Source organism: Canis lupus, chromosome 17 (assembly GCF_011100685.1).
Source record: "Canis lupus familiaris isolate Mischka breed German Shepherd chromosome 17, alternate assembly UU_Cfam_GSD_1.0, whole genome shotgun sequence".
NCBI classification, from domain to species: Eukaryota; Metazoa; Chordata; class Mammalia; order Carnivora; family Canidae; genus Canis; species Canis lupus.
This window is the reverse complement of record NC_049238.1, coordinates 58,493,982-58,509,913: the sequence shown is the minus strand read 5'-3', so window position 1 is coordinate 58,509,913 and position 15,932 is coordinate 58,493,982. Positions and strand designations below refer to the sequence as shown.

General features: G+C 37.5%; 1 pseudogene across 1 annotated transcript in view; it reads right to left on the bottom strand.

The window, feature by feature from the left end:
* LOC119877197 overlaps positions 1-11,328 on the bottom strand; it is a 132,637-nt pseudogene extending 121,309 nt beyond the window's left edge. The window contains exon 1 of the transcript XR_005372821.1: positions 9,977-11,328. The product of XR_005372821.1 is annotated as a glyceraldehyde-3-phosphate dehydrogenase-like (transcript). The remainder of the gene's footprint in view (positions 1-9,976) is intronic.
* Positions 11,329-15,932: the final 4,604 nt, after the last annotated feature.

Below are 15,932 nucleotides of genomic sequence, written 5' to 3'. Positions count from 1 at the left end.
CTGCTCATCTTTTTGTCCATTTTTCTGATTTTTAAAATCATTTTTATCCCAATTTAAGAGTTCTTTTGTATATTAATAACATCAGTTCTCTATTGATAGTTATAAATATTTTTCTGCTACTTTATCACTTGTCTTTTGAGTTTGCTTATGGTGCTTTTTGTTATGAGGTTTTCTATTTTAAGTATTTGAATTTATTAACTGTTTTGTACTGTATTTTAATTTTTGAGTTATAGTTACAAAGCCTTTATCAAAACGCAGCTTGTAGAAGAATTCTCCTATATTTTTCTAGCATTTATATATTTTCCTTTTTTACACGTAGATCTGATTCATTTGTCATTTATTTTTGTGTATGGTATGAGGTATGGTTCCAATCTTATCTCTTTCCAAATGGTTATCCAATCACAACACTATTTATTTTAAAGTCTATTTCCAGTAAGTTGAGAATTCCAATTATATACTAATTTTCATTACATTTGTTTCTGGAGTTTCCATTCTATTCCAAGTCTCTGTCAAATACTGTAACATGATCCTTTCACTTATAGAGACTATCATGTTTTAGTCTCATTTCAGCTTTTCTTCACTAAATACTAAATATCATGAACTTTACTATAAAGCTCAAGGGGAAAAAAAACACTTGTTCATATTCCTACTTGGATTGCATTGAATTTCTATATTAATTTATGGAATACTAGTATCATTTAATACTGACTTGTCCTATTCAATTACAAGGAATGTGTTTTCATTGGTTCAAATATACTTTTCTGTCTTGCAGGATTATTTTACACTTCTCCTTGTATATAGGCTTTCTTATTTCGTATTGATTTTATTCTTTTTTTTCCCCCAAGTTTTTATTTAAATTCCAGTTAGTTAACATAGAGTGTAACATTAGTTTCTGGTGTAGAATGTAGTGATTCATCACTTATAACACCCAGTGCTCATCACAAGTGCCCTCCTTAATGTCTATCACCCATTTAACCTGTACCCCCACCTACCTCCCCTCCAGTAACCCTCACTTTGTTCTCTAGTCAAGAGTCTGTTTTCTAGTTTGCCTCTTTCCCCCTCCCCATGTTTGTCTGTTTTGTTTCTTAAATTCCACATGTAAGTGAAATCATATGGTATTTCTTTCTCTGACTTATTTCACTTAGACTAATACTTTCAAGCTCCATCCACATAATTGCAAATGGCAAGATTTCATTGTTTTTTATGGCTAGCATTCTAGTGTGTGTGTGTGTGTGTGTGTGTGTGTGTGTGTGTGTATACATATATATACACACACATACATACCACATCCTCTTGAAGATATATATACACCACATCCTCTTGATCCATTCATCAGTCAATGGATATTTGGGCTCTTTCTATAATTTGGCTATTATTGTTAGTGCTGTTATAAACCTTGGGGTCCATGTATCCCTTTGAATCAGTATCTTTGTGTCCTTTGGATAAATACATAGCAGTGCAATTGCTGGATCATAGGATAGTTCTAATTTCAACTTTTTGAGGAAGTCCATACTGTTGTTCAGAATGAGTGTACCAGTTTACATTCCCACCAACAGTGTAATAGGGTTCCCCTGATGATGAGTGATGTTCAGCATCTTTTAATCTGTCTATTAGCCATCTATATGTCTTTTTTTGGAAAAATGTCTATTTATGTTGTTTCCTTTGCTTGCAGAAACTTTTTATTTTGATGAAATCCCAATAGTTTATTTTTTGCATTTGTTTCCCTTGCCTCAAGAGACCTATCTAGGAGAAGTTATGGCTAATGTCAAAGAGGTTACTGCCTGTTATCCTCTAGGATTTGGATGGTTTCCTATCTTACATTTAGGTCTTTCACCTATTTTTAATTTATTTTTCTTTAAAATGTGAGAAAGTGGTCCAGTTTCATTCTTTTGCATGTTGCTGTTCAGTTTTCCCAACACCATTTATTAAAGAGATTGTCCTTTTTTCCATAGGATATTCTTTCCTGCTTTGTGGAAGATTAGTTGATTATATGGTTGTGGGTCCAATTCTGGGTTCTCTATTCTGTTCCATTGATCTATGTGTCTGTTTTTGTGCCAGTCCCATACTGTCTTGATGATCAGCTTTGTAATATAGCTTGAGGTCTGGGAATTGGGATGCCTCCAGGTTTGGTTTCCTTTTTCAACATTCCTTTGTCTATTCAGGGTCTTTTGTGGTTCCATACAAATTTTAGGATTGTTTGTTTTAGCTCTGTGAAAAATGCTATTGATATTTTGATAGGAATTGCATAAAATGTGTAGGTTGCTTTGGGTAGGTAGTGTAGACATTTTAATAGTATTTATTCTTCCAATCCATGAAATGTTTTTCCATTTTTTAAAATTTATTTATTTATTTATTTATTTATTTATTTATTTATTTATTTATGATAGTCATACAGAGAGAGAGAGAGAGAGGCAGAGACACAGGCAGAGGGAGAAGCAGGCTCCATGCACCGGGAGCCCGACGTGGGATTCGATCCCAGGTCTCCAGGATCGCGCGGGCCAAAGGCAGGCGCCAAACTGCTGCGCCACCCAGGGATCCCTGTTTTTCCATTTTTTTGGTGTCATTTTCAATTTCTTTTATGAGTGTCTTACATTTTTCAGAGTACAGAACTTTTACTTCTTTGGCTAGGATTATTCCAAGTATCTTATGGTTTTTGTTATGCAGTTAGTTGTAAAGGAGATCAATTCCTTGATTTCTCTTTCTGCTGCTTCATTATTGGTATATAGAAATGCAACAGATTTATGTACATCAATTTTTGTATCCTGTGAATTTACTGAATTTGTGTATCAATTCTAGTAATTTTTTGTGGGGTCTCTTAGTTTTTCTATATAGGGTATCATGTCATCTGCAAATAGTGAAAGTTTGACTTCTTCTTTGTTGATTTGGATGCCTTTTATCTCTTTCTTGTTGTTTGATTGCTGAGGTTAGGAATTCTAGTACTATATTAAATAACAGTAGTAACAGAAGATATCCCTGTCTTGTTCCTAGACATAGAGGAAAGCTCTCAGTTTTTGCCCATTGAGGTTATTAGCTGTGGGTTTTTCATATATGGCCTTTATGATGTTGAGATATGTTCCTTCTATTTCTCCTTTGTTAAGGCTTTTTTTTATCATCAATGAATGTTGTACCTTGTCAAATGCTTTTTCTGCTTCTATTGAGAGGATCGGATGGCTCTTATCCTTCTTTTTTTAATGTGGTGTATCACACTGATGGATTTGCAAATATTGAACCACACTGGCAGCCCAGGAATAAATTCCAGTTGATTGTGGTGAATGATTCTTCTAAAGTACTGTTAGATTCAATTTGCTAGGATTTTGTTGAGAATTTTTGCATCCATGTTTATCAGGGATATTAGCCTATAGTTCTCTTTTTTAGTGGAGTCTTCGTCTGACTTTGAAATCAAGGTAATGCTGGCCTCGTAGAATGAGTTTGGAAGTTTTCTTTTTGTTTCTATTTTTTAGTTTGAGAAGAGTAGGTATTAGTTCATCTTTAAATGTGTGTGGTGGAATTCCCCTGGGAACTCATCTAGCCTCGGAATTTTGTTGGGAGATTTTTGATGACTGATTCAGTTTCTTTGCTGGTTGTTGGTCTGTTCAAGTTTTCTATTTCTGTTTCAGTTTTGGTAGTTTATATTTTTCTAGGAATTTATCCATTTCTTCTAGATTGTCTGATTTGGTGGCATATGATTTTTCACAATATTCTTATGTGTTTGTATTTTTTTTATTTTTTTATTTTTTTTAATTTTTATTTATTTATGATAGTCATCAGAGAGAGAGAGAGAGAGAGGCAGAGATACAGGCAGAGGGAGAAGCAGGCTCTATGCACCGGGAGCCTGACGTGGGATTCGATCCCGGGTCTCCAGGATCGCGCCCTGGGCCAAAGGCAGGCGCCGAACCGCTGCGCCACCCAGGGATCCCTAATTGTTTGTATTTTTGTGGTGTTGGTTGTTATTTCTCCTCTCTCATTTGTGATTTTATTTACTTGAGTCCTTTCCCCTTTCCTTTTGATAAGTCTAGCTAGAAGTTTATCAATTTTATTAATTTTTTTCAAAGAACCAGCTCCTGGTTTCATTGATATGTTCTACTATAGGTTTTTGTGTGTGTTTCTTTCTTTCTATATCATTTCTTTCTGCTCTAATCTTTATTATTTCCCCTTCTTCTCCTAGCTTTTGGCTTCATTTGTTGTTCTTTTTCTAGCACCTTTATATGTAACTTAGGTCATTTATTCGAGATATTTCTTGCTCCTTTAGGTAGGCATGTATTGCTATATACTTTCCTCTTATGATCCCTTTTGCTACATCCTAAAGGTTTTGGATGTTCATGTTTTCATTTTAATTCATTTCTATGTATTTTTTCCTTTTTTAATTTCTTGGTTGGCCCATTCGGTTTTTAGTAACATGTTCTTTAACCTCCATGTATTTGTGGTCTTTCCAAAGTTTTTCATGTGGTTGACTTCAAGTTTCATAACATTGTGGTCAAAATATGCATGGTATGATCTCAATCCTTTTGTACTGGTTAAGGTCTGATTTGTGACCCCATATGTGATCTACTCAAGTGTCTCATGTGCACTTGAAAAGAATGCATTTAGGATAAAATGTGCTGTATATATCTGTTAAGTCCATCTGGTCCAGTGTGTCATTTAAAGCCACTGTTGCCTTGCTGATTTTCTGTTTAATCTGTCCATTGTTGTAAATGGGGTATTAAAGTCCCCTACTATTATTGTAGTATTATCAATAAGTTCCTTTGTGTTAGTTATTAATTGTTTTATATATTTGGGTGCCCCAAAATTGGGGCACAAATGTTTACAAGTTTGAGATCTTCTTGTTAAATAGATCCCTTTATTATAATATAGTGTCCTTCTTCATCTCTTATTATAGTCTTTATAATAAGTTAGTTTAAAATCTAGTTTTTCTGCTTCCAAGATCCTTACATATTGAACTGGAAAACAAAAGTCCCCCTAATCATTTGATTTTAGTTTTTTTAGCATCACATATTTATTGTTCTTGCAAATATTTTGTCAACATATTGATATATTTGTGTGTTAATAAAATTTAATACAATCAAAACTTTGATTTAGTAAAAATAAAAAAAAGAACTGTCAAAAAACAAATAAAAAGAATATAAATAAAAAAATAAAATCTAGTTTGTCTGATATAAGTATGGCTACTCCATCTATCTTTTGACATCCATTTGCATGATATATGTTTCTCCATCCCCTTGATTTCAATCTGCAGGTATCTTTAGGTCTAAAATGAATCTCTTGTAGGTGGCATATAGATGGGTGTTCTTTTTTTAAATCTATTCTGACACTATGTCTTTTGATTGGAGCATTTATTCCATTTACATTCAGAATAATTTTTTAAATTAAAAAAATATCTTTTGTTTGTTAGGTACACTTCATGCCCAGCTTGGAGCCCAACGTGGGGCTTGAACTCATGACCTGATATCAAGATCTGAGCTGAGATCAAGAGTTAGACAGTTAAATTACTGAGCCACTCAGGTGCCTTCAGAGTAATTTATAAACAGATATGTAGTGCCATTCTATTACTTCTTTTGTCATTTTCTGGAGATTTTCTCATTCCTTTCTAGCCTTCATCTCTTTTGGTCTTCCCTTCTGACTCAAAGGGTCCCCTTTAATATTTTTTGCAAAGTTGTCTTAGTGATCACATACTCCTTTGGTTTTTGTTTTTCTGGGAAACTCTTTCTCTTTCTTTCTATTCTGAATGATAGCCTTGCTGGATAGAATATTATTGGCTGAACATTTTTCCCATCCAGTATTTTGAGTATATCATGCCACTCTCTCTGTCTTGCCAAGTTTCTGTGGAGAGATCTGCTGCTAACTCCTTGGATCTTCCCTTAAAATTTAGCTACTTCCTTTGTCTTGCTGCTTTTAGGATTTTTTTCATCTCTATATTTTGCAAATTTAACTACAATATGTCTTGGTGTTCATTTGCTTTTGTTGATTTTGATGGGAGATCTCTGTTGCTTCTATATTTGGATGTCTGTTTTCTTCCCCAGATGAGGAAAGTTCTTAGTTATAAGTTCCTCAAACATTCTGCCTCCTTTTCTCTCTCTTCTTCTGGGACTCCTATTATACATATGGTATTACATTTGATGAAGTCACTAAGTTACCTAAGTCTACTTTGGTGATTTAAATTTTTTTCTCTTTTGTTCAGCTTCATTATTTTCCATAATTCTCTCTTCTATATCACTTATACATTCTTTTGCTTTTTCCATCCTTGTGGTCATTGCATCCAGTGAGTTTCACATCTTGGTTATTGTATTTTTCATTTCAGCCTGATTGGTTTTTTTTTTTTGTCCCTTATCTTTGTGATAAGGGTGCCCCTGATGTCATCCATGCTTTTCTCAGGCCCAGCTAGTACCCTTATGATTGCTGTTTTAAATTCTGGGTCAGGAATATTATTTATATGTTTTGATTATATTAGATCCCTGGTTATGACCTTTTCTTGTTCATTCTTTTGGGATAAATTCCTCCATCTTGATATTTTGTCCAGGTGTCTGTCTTCCTGTGTGTTGGGAAAGCCCATTATTTTTCCTGCTCCTGAGAGTAATAGCTTTATGAAGAAGAGTTTCTATGATGTTCAGGGCCCAGTGCTTCAGGAAGTGTCTCTGGTTTGTGGTGCGTGCCCTCTGTGCTCCATTTTGGTTGCTCTATCCCTTAAGTCAGTTCTCTGCAGAGTTTTTCCTTACCTACAGTAGGGAGTGTTAGGACATTGGCCAGAGTGTGGTGATTTTTAACTAAGTGTACCCTCGTCTGCTTGCTAAAGGTACTATTAGCAATACTATTTCCTTTAGAACTGAAGTCTTGCAGGGATTCCTAGGTAGCTCAGTGGTTGAGCTTTTGCCTTTGGCTTAGGGCATGATCCTGGGGTCCTGGATCAAGTCCCACATCAGGCTCCCTGCTTTTCCCTCTGCTATGTCTCTGCCTCTCTTGTGTGTCTCTTATGAACAAATAAATAAATCTTTTAAAGAACTTAAGTCTTGTAGAACTCTCTGGTCAGGAGACATGATGTGGGCAATGGCTTTTGTTGGTCTTCTGGGAAAGAGGCCTACTGTGCTGTGAGACAAACTTGACCAAGAAGGGCAATAACAGCAGAGTGCAGGGGTGTGGGACCTTGTGTAAATGTTAGGCAGCCAGTGTAGGTGCTGTGCTGTTTCCTTCAGGTGGCTCTGTGTTTATGCTGAGGAGCAGGCGAGGGAAATGGTACTAGCCTACTCCTTTGTCCCTGGAGAAGGGAGCCCATGCCTGCTGCCCTAAGGGAAGCACTTTCAGAGGAGCAAAAATTTTACCCTCATGCAGAACAGGCATTTTTTTAGATCGCTAATTTCACACTGCCTGTCTCTGAGTCCCTTGCCTGCCTGCAGCAGCTCAATGTACCTTGGGCTCTACCCTAGCCAGACCTGCTGATTTTTAAAATTCCAAATTTCAGGGGCCTGGTTGGGACCTGCACTGATCCTCTGGGAAAGGGTTTCACTGCATTGGGACTAATGCAGGTTTGGCCCTAGAGGTCTGTCACACCAGAGTGCAGGGGTGTGGGATTTGGAGCAAGCAGCTAAACAACCAGTATCCTGCTTAGCTGCCCTCAGCAGGTGTCTCTGCACAAATGCTGAGGGGCACAGAAAGGAAATGGTGTCTGCTGGTTCTTTTGTCCCCAGAGAGACAATGCCACTTCTCACAGATGCGCTCCAAAAAGTACAAACAGTCTCTCCCTGGATTCCTTAAGTGATCCTCAGATAGTGCAGTCTGCCCCACGGTTGTTTCCCTGTGTCCTCTCTAGGAGTAGAGCAGTGCTCTCAGGGATCTACCAGCCAACCCCAGGAGCCTCTAAAACTCTAATCTTAGAGACCCACTAATTGCAAAAACTCATGAAATTCACTCGGTCTTATTTTCCCTCATCAATATCTTTGGGGAAGTGTTCTTGTGCATATACCTGTGAGCTCCACTCTCGCCTTTCTCCACGACCAGGGCTCCCTCCCCTCTGTAGTACCCATGACCCATTTCTCCTCCATACCATATCTCCACAGTTCCTATCTTCCTCAAAGTGGCTTCTTCTCTCCCTTTAGTTGTACCTTTTGCCCTTTCAATCCTCTGATTGATTTCTTGAGTAGTCAGAATAGTTTGATATTTATCTAGCTGTGTTTAAGAGACAAGGCAAGTCTTGGGTCCTCCTACTATGTAACCATCTTAGTTCTTCCCATGTTGATTTTATTCTTGAGTATTTTATCTTCCTTTGTTGCTATTTTAGATATGCTCTTTTCCTTTCCTGTATTCTAATAAGTTATAGTTGGTATATATGAACACTTGATTTTTATGTACTTAATTTTACATCCTGATACTCTGAGGGGTCTTTTTATTGCTTGAGTTTGTTTTATCATCAATTCTCTAGGGTTTTCTAGGTATACTGTCATATTATCTACAAACATAGATAGTTTTACATCATCTTTTCCAGTTAGACATAAGAATGTCTAATTGTTTTGTCTTTCTATTTGCATTGGCTAAAACCTCCAGGGTAATATTAAATAGTAGAGAATGTAACAGGTATTTTTTCTTTGTTATTGACCTTAATAGAAATGGCTTTAGTGTTTTCTCATTTTAAATACACTGGCTGTAGGAATGAGGGTGTACACACACACACACACACACACACACAATTGAAGTGTAGTTGACATGTAATATTAGCTTTAGGTGTACAATATAGTGATTTGAAAATTATATACATTACAAAATACCACAAATGTATTTGCCATATCATCATACAAAGTTATTACAATCTTACTGAGTTTATTCCCTATGCTGTACTTTACATCCTTGTAACTTTGTTATTTTTTAACTGAAGTTTGTCCCTCTTAATCCCTTTTACCTAGTTCTCCAATGCCCCCATCTCTCTCCCTTCTGGCAAGCACCACGTTGTTCTCTTTATTTATGAGTCTGTTTCTTTTGTTTGTTTGATTTCTTTAGATTCCATATATAAGTGAAATCCTAGGCTCTCTTTCTCTGACTTATTTCACTTAGCAAAATACCTTCCAGGTCCGTCCATGTTGTCATAAATGGCAAGATTTCATTCTTTTTTTATAGCTCAGTATATTCCATTGTGTATAAATACCACATCTTGTTTATCCATTCAACTATAAGTTGACCCCTTTCTCATAGATTAATTAGCCATATAAGTGTGAACTTATTTCTGGGCTTTTTATCCTATTCCATTGATCTATGTGTCTATTTTTGTGCCACTACCATACTTTTATTATTATTACAACTTTGTAGTATATCTTGAAATCAGGAATTATGACACCCGCAGCTTAGTTTTCTACAGATTACTTTGGATTTTTGGGTCTTTATGGTTCCATACAAACTTTAGTATTATTTTTTTCTAGTTCTGTGAAAAATGCTATTGGTATTTTGATGGGGATTTGAATCTGTAGATTGCTTTGGGTACTATGGACATTTTAACAATATTAATTCTTCCAATCAATGAACACAGAATATCTTTCCATTTGTTCGTGTCACCTTACATTTCTTTCATCAGTGTTTTATAGTTTTCAGAGTACAGGTTTTTTTTACCTCATTGGTTAAGTTTATTCCTAGATATTATTTTTTGGTACAGTTGTAAAGGGAAATGTTTTCTTAATTTCTTTTTCTGCCACTTTGTTAACAGTGTATAGAAGTGGTATATATTTTGTATTCTATGCAACTTCACTGAATTTATTTATTAAGCTAGTAGATTTTTGGTGGGGTCTTTTTGTTTTTTTGTTTTTTGTTTTTTGTTTTTTGGCTGGGTACAGTATACTTTATTGATGGTACATTACAAGATAGGGCTCTCCAAGCCCCTCCCCTTCCTCGGGGTCTGGGATGTAAATTGGAGGTCAGGAGATTCTCAGTGTGTTGGGGGATTAAGTTGGGGCACGGATTCCCCAGCAGCTGAGGGCCTCTCTCTTCCTCTTGTTCTTGCTGGGGCTGGTGGTCCAGGAGGCTCTTACTCTTGGAGGCCATGTAGACCATGAGGTCCACCACCCGGTTGCTGTAGCTGAATTCATTGTCATACCAGGAAATGAGCTTGGTGAAGTGGTCATTAAGGGCAACGCCAGCCCCGGCATCAAAGGTGTCACTGTTGAAGTCACAAGAGACAACCTGGTCCTCAGTGTAGCCCAGGATGCCCTTGAGGGGGCCCTCCGAGGCCTGCTTCACTACCTTCTTGATGTCGTCATATTTGGCAGCTTTCTCCAGGCGGCAAGTCAGATCCACAACTGACACGTTGGGGTTGGGGACATGGAAGGCCATGCCAGTGAGCTTCCTCAGCTCAGGAATGACCTTGCCCACAGCCTTGGCGGTGCCAGTGGAAGCAGGGATGATGTTCTGGGCAGCCCCTCAGCTGCCATGCCACAGCTTCCCAGAGGGGCCATCCACGGTCTTCTGGGTGGCAGTGATGGCATGGATTGTGGTCATAAGGCCCTCCACGATGCCGAAGTGGTCATAGATGACTTTGGCTAGAGGAGCCAAGCAGTTGGTGGTGCAGGAGGCATTGCTGACAATCTTGAGGGAGTTGTTATACTTCTCGTGGTTCACGCCCATCACAAATATGGGGGCATCAGCAGAAGGAGCAGAGATGATGACCCTCTTGGCCCCGCCCTTCAAGTGAGCCCAGCCTTGTCCATGGTGGTGAAGACCCCAGTGGACTCCACAAGTACTCAGCACCAGCATCACCCCAGTTGATGTTGGCGGGATCTCACTCCTGGAAGATGGAGATGGACTTTCTGTTGATGACAAGTTTCCCGTTCTCAGCTTTGACCGTGCTGTGGAATTTGCGGTGGGTAGAATCGTACTGGAACATGTATACCATGTAGTTGAGATCAATGAAGGGGCCATTGATGGCAACAATATCCACTTTGCCAGAGTTAAAAGCAGCCCTGGTGACCAGGTGCCCAATACGGCCAAATCCGTACACTCCGACCTTCACCATCGTGTCTCAGGGACGCGGCTGGCACTGCACCAGAAGATGCGGCTGTCTGTCCAACGGGGAGGAGCAGAGAGCCCACCATTTCTTATTTTATTTATTTTTCTCTTGACGCATTTGCTAAAAGTTAATCATCTTTATCTTTTCAAAGAACTAGCTCTTAGTTTTTATTTTTAGTCTCTTTTCATTTACTTCCACACTAATTTTTATTTCCTTTCTTCTATGTTTGGGCAGTGGCATTAGTGGCTGCTCTTCCTTTTCTCTTTTCTCCTTTCTTTCTTTCTTCCTTCCTTCCTTCCTTCCTTCCTTCCTTCCTTCCTTCCTTCCTTCCTTCCTTCCTTCCTTCCTTTCTTCCTTCCTTCCTTCCTTCCTCTTTCTTTCTTTCTTTCATTCTTCTTTTCTTTCTTCCTCCTCCTCCTCTTTTTCTTCTTCCTCCTCCCCCTCCTTCCTTGTTCCTCCTTCTTTTCTTCCTTCCTTTTCTTCTTTGGCTTTGTTCTTCCTTTTAAAATTTCTTTAGGTGTAAAGTTAGTTTGAAGTTGTTCTTTTTTCTTAAGGTAGACCTCTATCACTATAAACTTTCCTCTTAAAACTGCTTTTGCTTTGTCTCAAATATTTTGACCCATGTTTCCATTTTCATTTGTCTCCAGGTACCTTTTGATTTTTCTTTCTTTTTTATTGTTGTTGACCCATTGGTTGTTTAGTAGCATGTGTTTTTTTTAGCTTCTGGGTTTGTGTTTTTCCAATTTTTCTTCTTGTAATTGATTTTTGGTTTCATACTGTTGTCACTGAAAAAGATGTTTGATATGACTTCAGTCTTCTAAAATTTATCAAGATTAGTTTCGTGATCTAACATGTGATTTGTCCTGGAGAATTTGTTCCATGTGCACTTTAAAAGTATATGTATTCTGTGGTTTTTGAATGGACTCTTCTGTATATATTTGGTTTAATATGTCACTCAAAGCCACGGTTTCCTGATTTTCGTCTGTATGATTTGTTAATGATGTAAGTGGTATATTAAAATTCCCTACCTTATTGTCTTATTGTCAATTTCTCCCTTTATGTCTATAAATAATCGCTTTGTATATTTAGCTACTCCTAAACTGGATGAATAGTTATTGATAATTCTTATATTCTTTTGTTGGATTGACCCCTTTATCATTATACAATGCCCTCTTTGTCTCTTTGTTTAAAATGTATTTTGTCTGATATAAGTATTGCTACCCCAGCCTTTTCACTTCATTTGTATGGAATACCAGTTTTCATCCCTTCACTTTAAGTCTTTAGACTTTATTCTGAAATGAGTCTCTTATAGGCAGATATAGATGGGTCTTTTTTTTTTTTTAATCTACTCAGTCACCCTGTATCTTCTGATTGAAGCATTTGGTTTATTTATATTTAAAGTGATTATTGATATGGATGTACTTGCATTTTTTCCGGTTGTTTTCTGGTTATTATTGTAGTTATGTTCCTTTCTTTTTCTCTTGCTTTCTTCCATTGGAATTTGACGACTTTCTTTAGTGTCATACTCAATTCCTTTCCTTTTATTTTTGTGTATCTATTATAGATCTTTAGTTTGTGTCTACCAAGAGGTTCAGCTATAACATTCTATGAATATAGCACTCTATATTAAGTTCATGGTCACACATACTAAAAACATTACATTTTTTTCTTCTCTATGCTTTACATAGAAGATATTGTATTTTACATCATTTTATTTTATATATCTTTAACTTGCTTTTGTTAGTATAATTGATTTTACTACTTATGTGTTTTAACCTCCATACCAGCTTTATAAGTGACATCTCCTATTTTTATTGTACATTTGCTTTTACCAGGGACATTTTTTCCTTTCATAATTTTCTTCTAGTTGTGACCTTTTCTTTTTCACTTGAAGAAGTCCCTTTCACTTTTCTTCTAAGGCAATTTCAGTGGTGATGAACACCTTTAATTTTTGTCTTGGAAACTTTATTTCTCCAATTCTTAATGATAATCTTGCCAGGTAAAGTATTCTTGCTTGTAGGTTTTGTCCTTTAGGTGCTAGGTATGCTCTACCACTCTCTTCTGGCCTGCAAAATTTTCTGCTGAAAAACTACCTGATAGCCTAATGGGGTTTACTTTTCTCTTTTGAGATTATGCTTTTATCTGTACTTTTTGCCATTTTATTTATTATGTTCCTTGGTCTGGACATCCTTGGATAGATCTTGTTTGGAGCTCTCCTTGCTTCCTGAACCTAGATGTTTGTTTCCCTCTCCAGGTAGGTTAAGGAGATTTTCAGCTATTACTGAATTTTCTGCCCCTTTCTATCTTCTTCCTTTGGAATGTTTATAATGTGAATGTTAGTACACTCAATGTTATCAACAGGTCTCTCTCTAAGATTTTACTTATTTATTTATTCATAAGACAGAGAGCGGCAGAGACATAGGCAGAGGGACAAGCAGGCTGCAGGGAGCCCGATGTGGGACTCAACCCCAAGACCCCAGGATCATGCCCTGAGCTGAAGGCAGACGCTCAACCACTGAGCCACTCAGGCATTCCAAGAGTTCTCTTAACCTAGTCTCATTTAAAGTTTTTGTTGTTCAGCTTGGTTGCTTTTCACTACTCTGTCTTCCAGACTGCTAATTTATTCTCTTGCATCCTCTGATCTGCTGATTCCATAGGGTATATATTTTTTCATTTACATTATTCTTCAGTTCCAAGTTACTCTTTTTTATGTTTTCTATGTCTTTTTTTTTGATGTTTTCATTGGGTTCATTGATTCTTTTTAAAACTCTAGTGAGTATCTTTATGACCATTACTTTGAACTCTTTATCAGGTGTAAATTGCTTGTTATCAAAACCAGGTGCTCCAAGGACATCCCTGTGTAAGCTTGTGCAATCTTTTATTTTGGCTGGACCATGAGAACTTCTGGCATGCTGATAGGTGGGATAGCTCGTTACACACCTAAGTTAGAGACTCTGCTGTAGCTACTGCCAGGACACTGGTGGGTGAACCTAGTGCCCTACTCCCAGGACAGCAGTTCTTTTTTGGGCAAATGCCATTCCTGAGGCTGCCCACTGGATGTGGTGGGATGAGACTTGGATAGAGGGTTACCTGCAAACCCAGTATAGATGGGTTAGGTAGGTAGGGTCTGCAGCGAGAACACCAGGAAGGGCAAGCAGTGCATCAAGGTAGAGGGACAGTGTCAGAATTGGCTCTCACATTCTTCCATCCCACTAGGCTGAAGGAAGGCAAGAAAAAAAAATGGTGCCCACCAGCCTTTCCATTTCTGGAGAAAGCTCCTGCAGGTCCCTGCCTCTTAGGTACACATCCTAAAATTAGTCAATAAATTTTCATGTATACCCCAAGCACTTTTTAAAGTGATGCTTCTATGCTGTGTCTCATGCTGAGTGTTATAGTGCCCTGGCCCTTTTAGAGTGGAGACTCCGTTTCCTATAGCCCTACACCTCTCCCAGAGCCAAGTCTCACCGATTTTTCAAATCCAGATGTTACAGTGCTTTGTCTTCCCCATGAAGGTCCCCAGGGCTGGGGATGCCCAGCATAGGATTTGATCCCCTCACTCCTCCATTCCTGTGATACCCCTCCCATTTGTGGGTCATTGCTCTAGGAATTTGGTTTCTGTCTCTGCCTTTCCTATCCTTCTGTGTGGCCTTCTCTTTATCTCTCTAGCACTGAAAGATCTCTTCTTCCAATCAACAGGTTGTTTTTCAAGTGAGTTGTGTTACATATAGTTGTTGCCTTGGTGTTTCTGTGGGAGATGAATTCAAGATCTTCCTAGCCTACCATCTTCCCCTGCTCTCATATTTCATCATGTTTAGGCTTTTTCTATCAATTCCTATTTGAGTATTTTAAAAAATTATGATGATTACTGAAGTTTGCCCAAGATTTTCTCAGCATCTGTGGTGATAATCTTAGAATTCTTCCCTTAGATATGTTAGAGAATATTGCCTCAATTTTCCTCTCTCTCTCTCTCTCACACACACACACACACATAAGATATATTGTAGGTATAAAGTTAATGATAGTTATATTTCTCTTATAGATTTCATTCATTTAAGGTATCTTTCTTTGGTCCTTTGTTTTGAATTATATTTGGACTAAAATGAACATTTGTCAATCTCAATTTTTTGCTGTTAGTATTCCTTGGCATATACTTTCTACATTATTTTATTATAATAAAGGAAGTAATAGCACATCTCATACATTGTGCAATCCTTTAGTGGCAACCCAAATATTAGTTGACTTCTTCCCAAGTATGTGCAAACTATATTATATTTCAGGGATCAAATTAATGGGAAGTTCAGAAATTCCATTTTTATTATACCTAGTATCTATAAGTGTTAAATGAAATGGCTGTTTTCTTGTTATCTGTATCAGTAAGCTCTTACTCCATAGCAAACAACCACAAACTCTAAGTGCTATACAGCAATAAGCATTTATTTCTTCTACGAGCCCTCTGCTTTAGGCTGAGGGAGACCTGCCTCTCACTACAGTTCTGTAGGTCAGCTGGGGATAGCTCTATTTCACATGTGTGGCTCTAAGGCATAGGCTACTGGGACAGCAGCTACTCAGTGGAACATCACATGGTGACAGCATAGGGAAAGAAAGCAAATACAAACAACTGAGGCCTTAAGACTGAAGGTCAGAATTGCAGAGTATCACTTTTACTCACATTACATTGATCAAAGCAGGTCACATAGCCACCCAAAGTCTAGGAGTGTTGATGTATACTATCCTGATGATGAGGCCAGAGACAGATGTGGATGCAAGAAGTGTTAAGAGTTGATGACAATTTAACCTCTACATTGACCTTGTACCTATAGTTTTTTTTTCAAGGATTTTTTGTTGTTGTTGTTAAATCCATTTATCTCCATATACCACTACAAAAATAAATTTTATATTGTTTAACTCTCTCTCACTCATCTCTTGGGATAGCTGATCTATTTAATCTTATCCCAAGTTA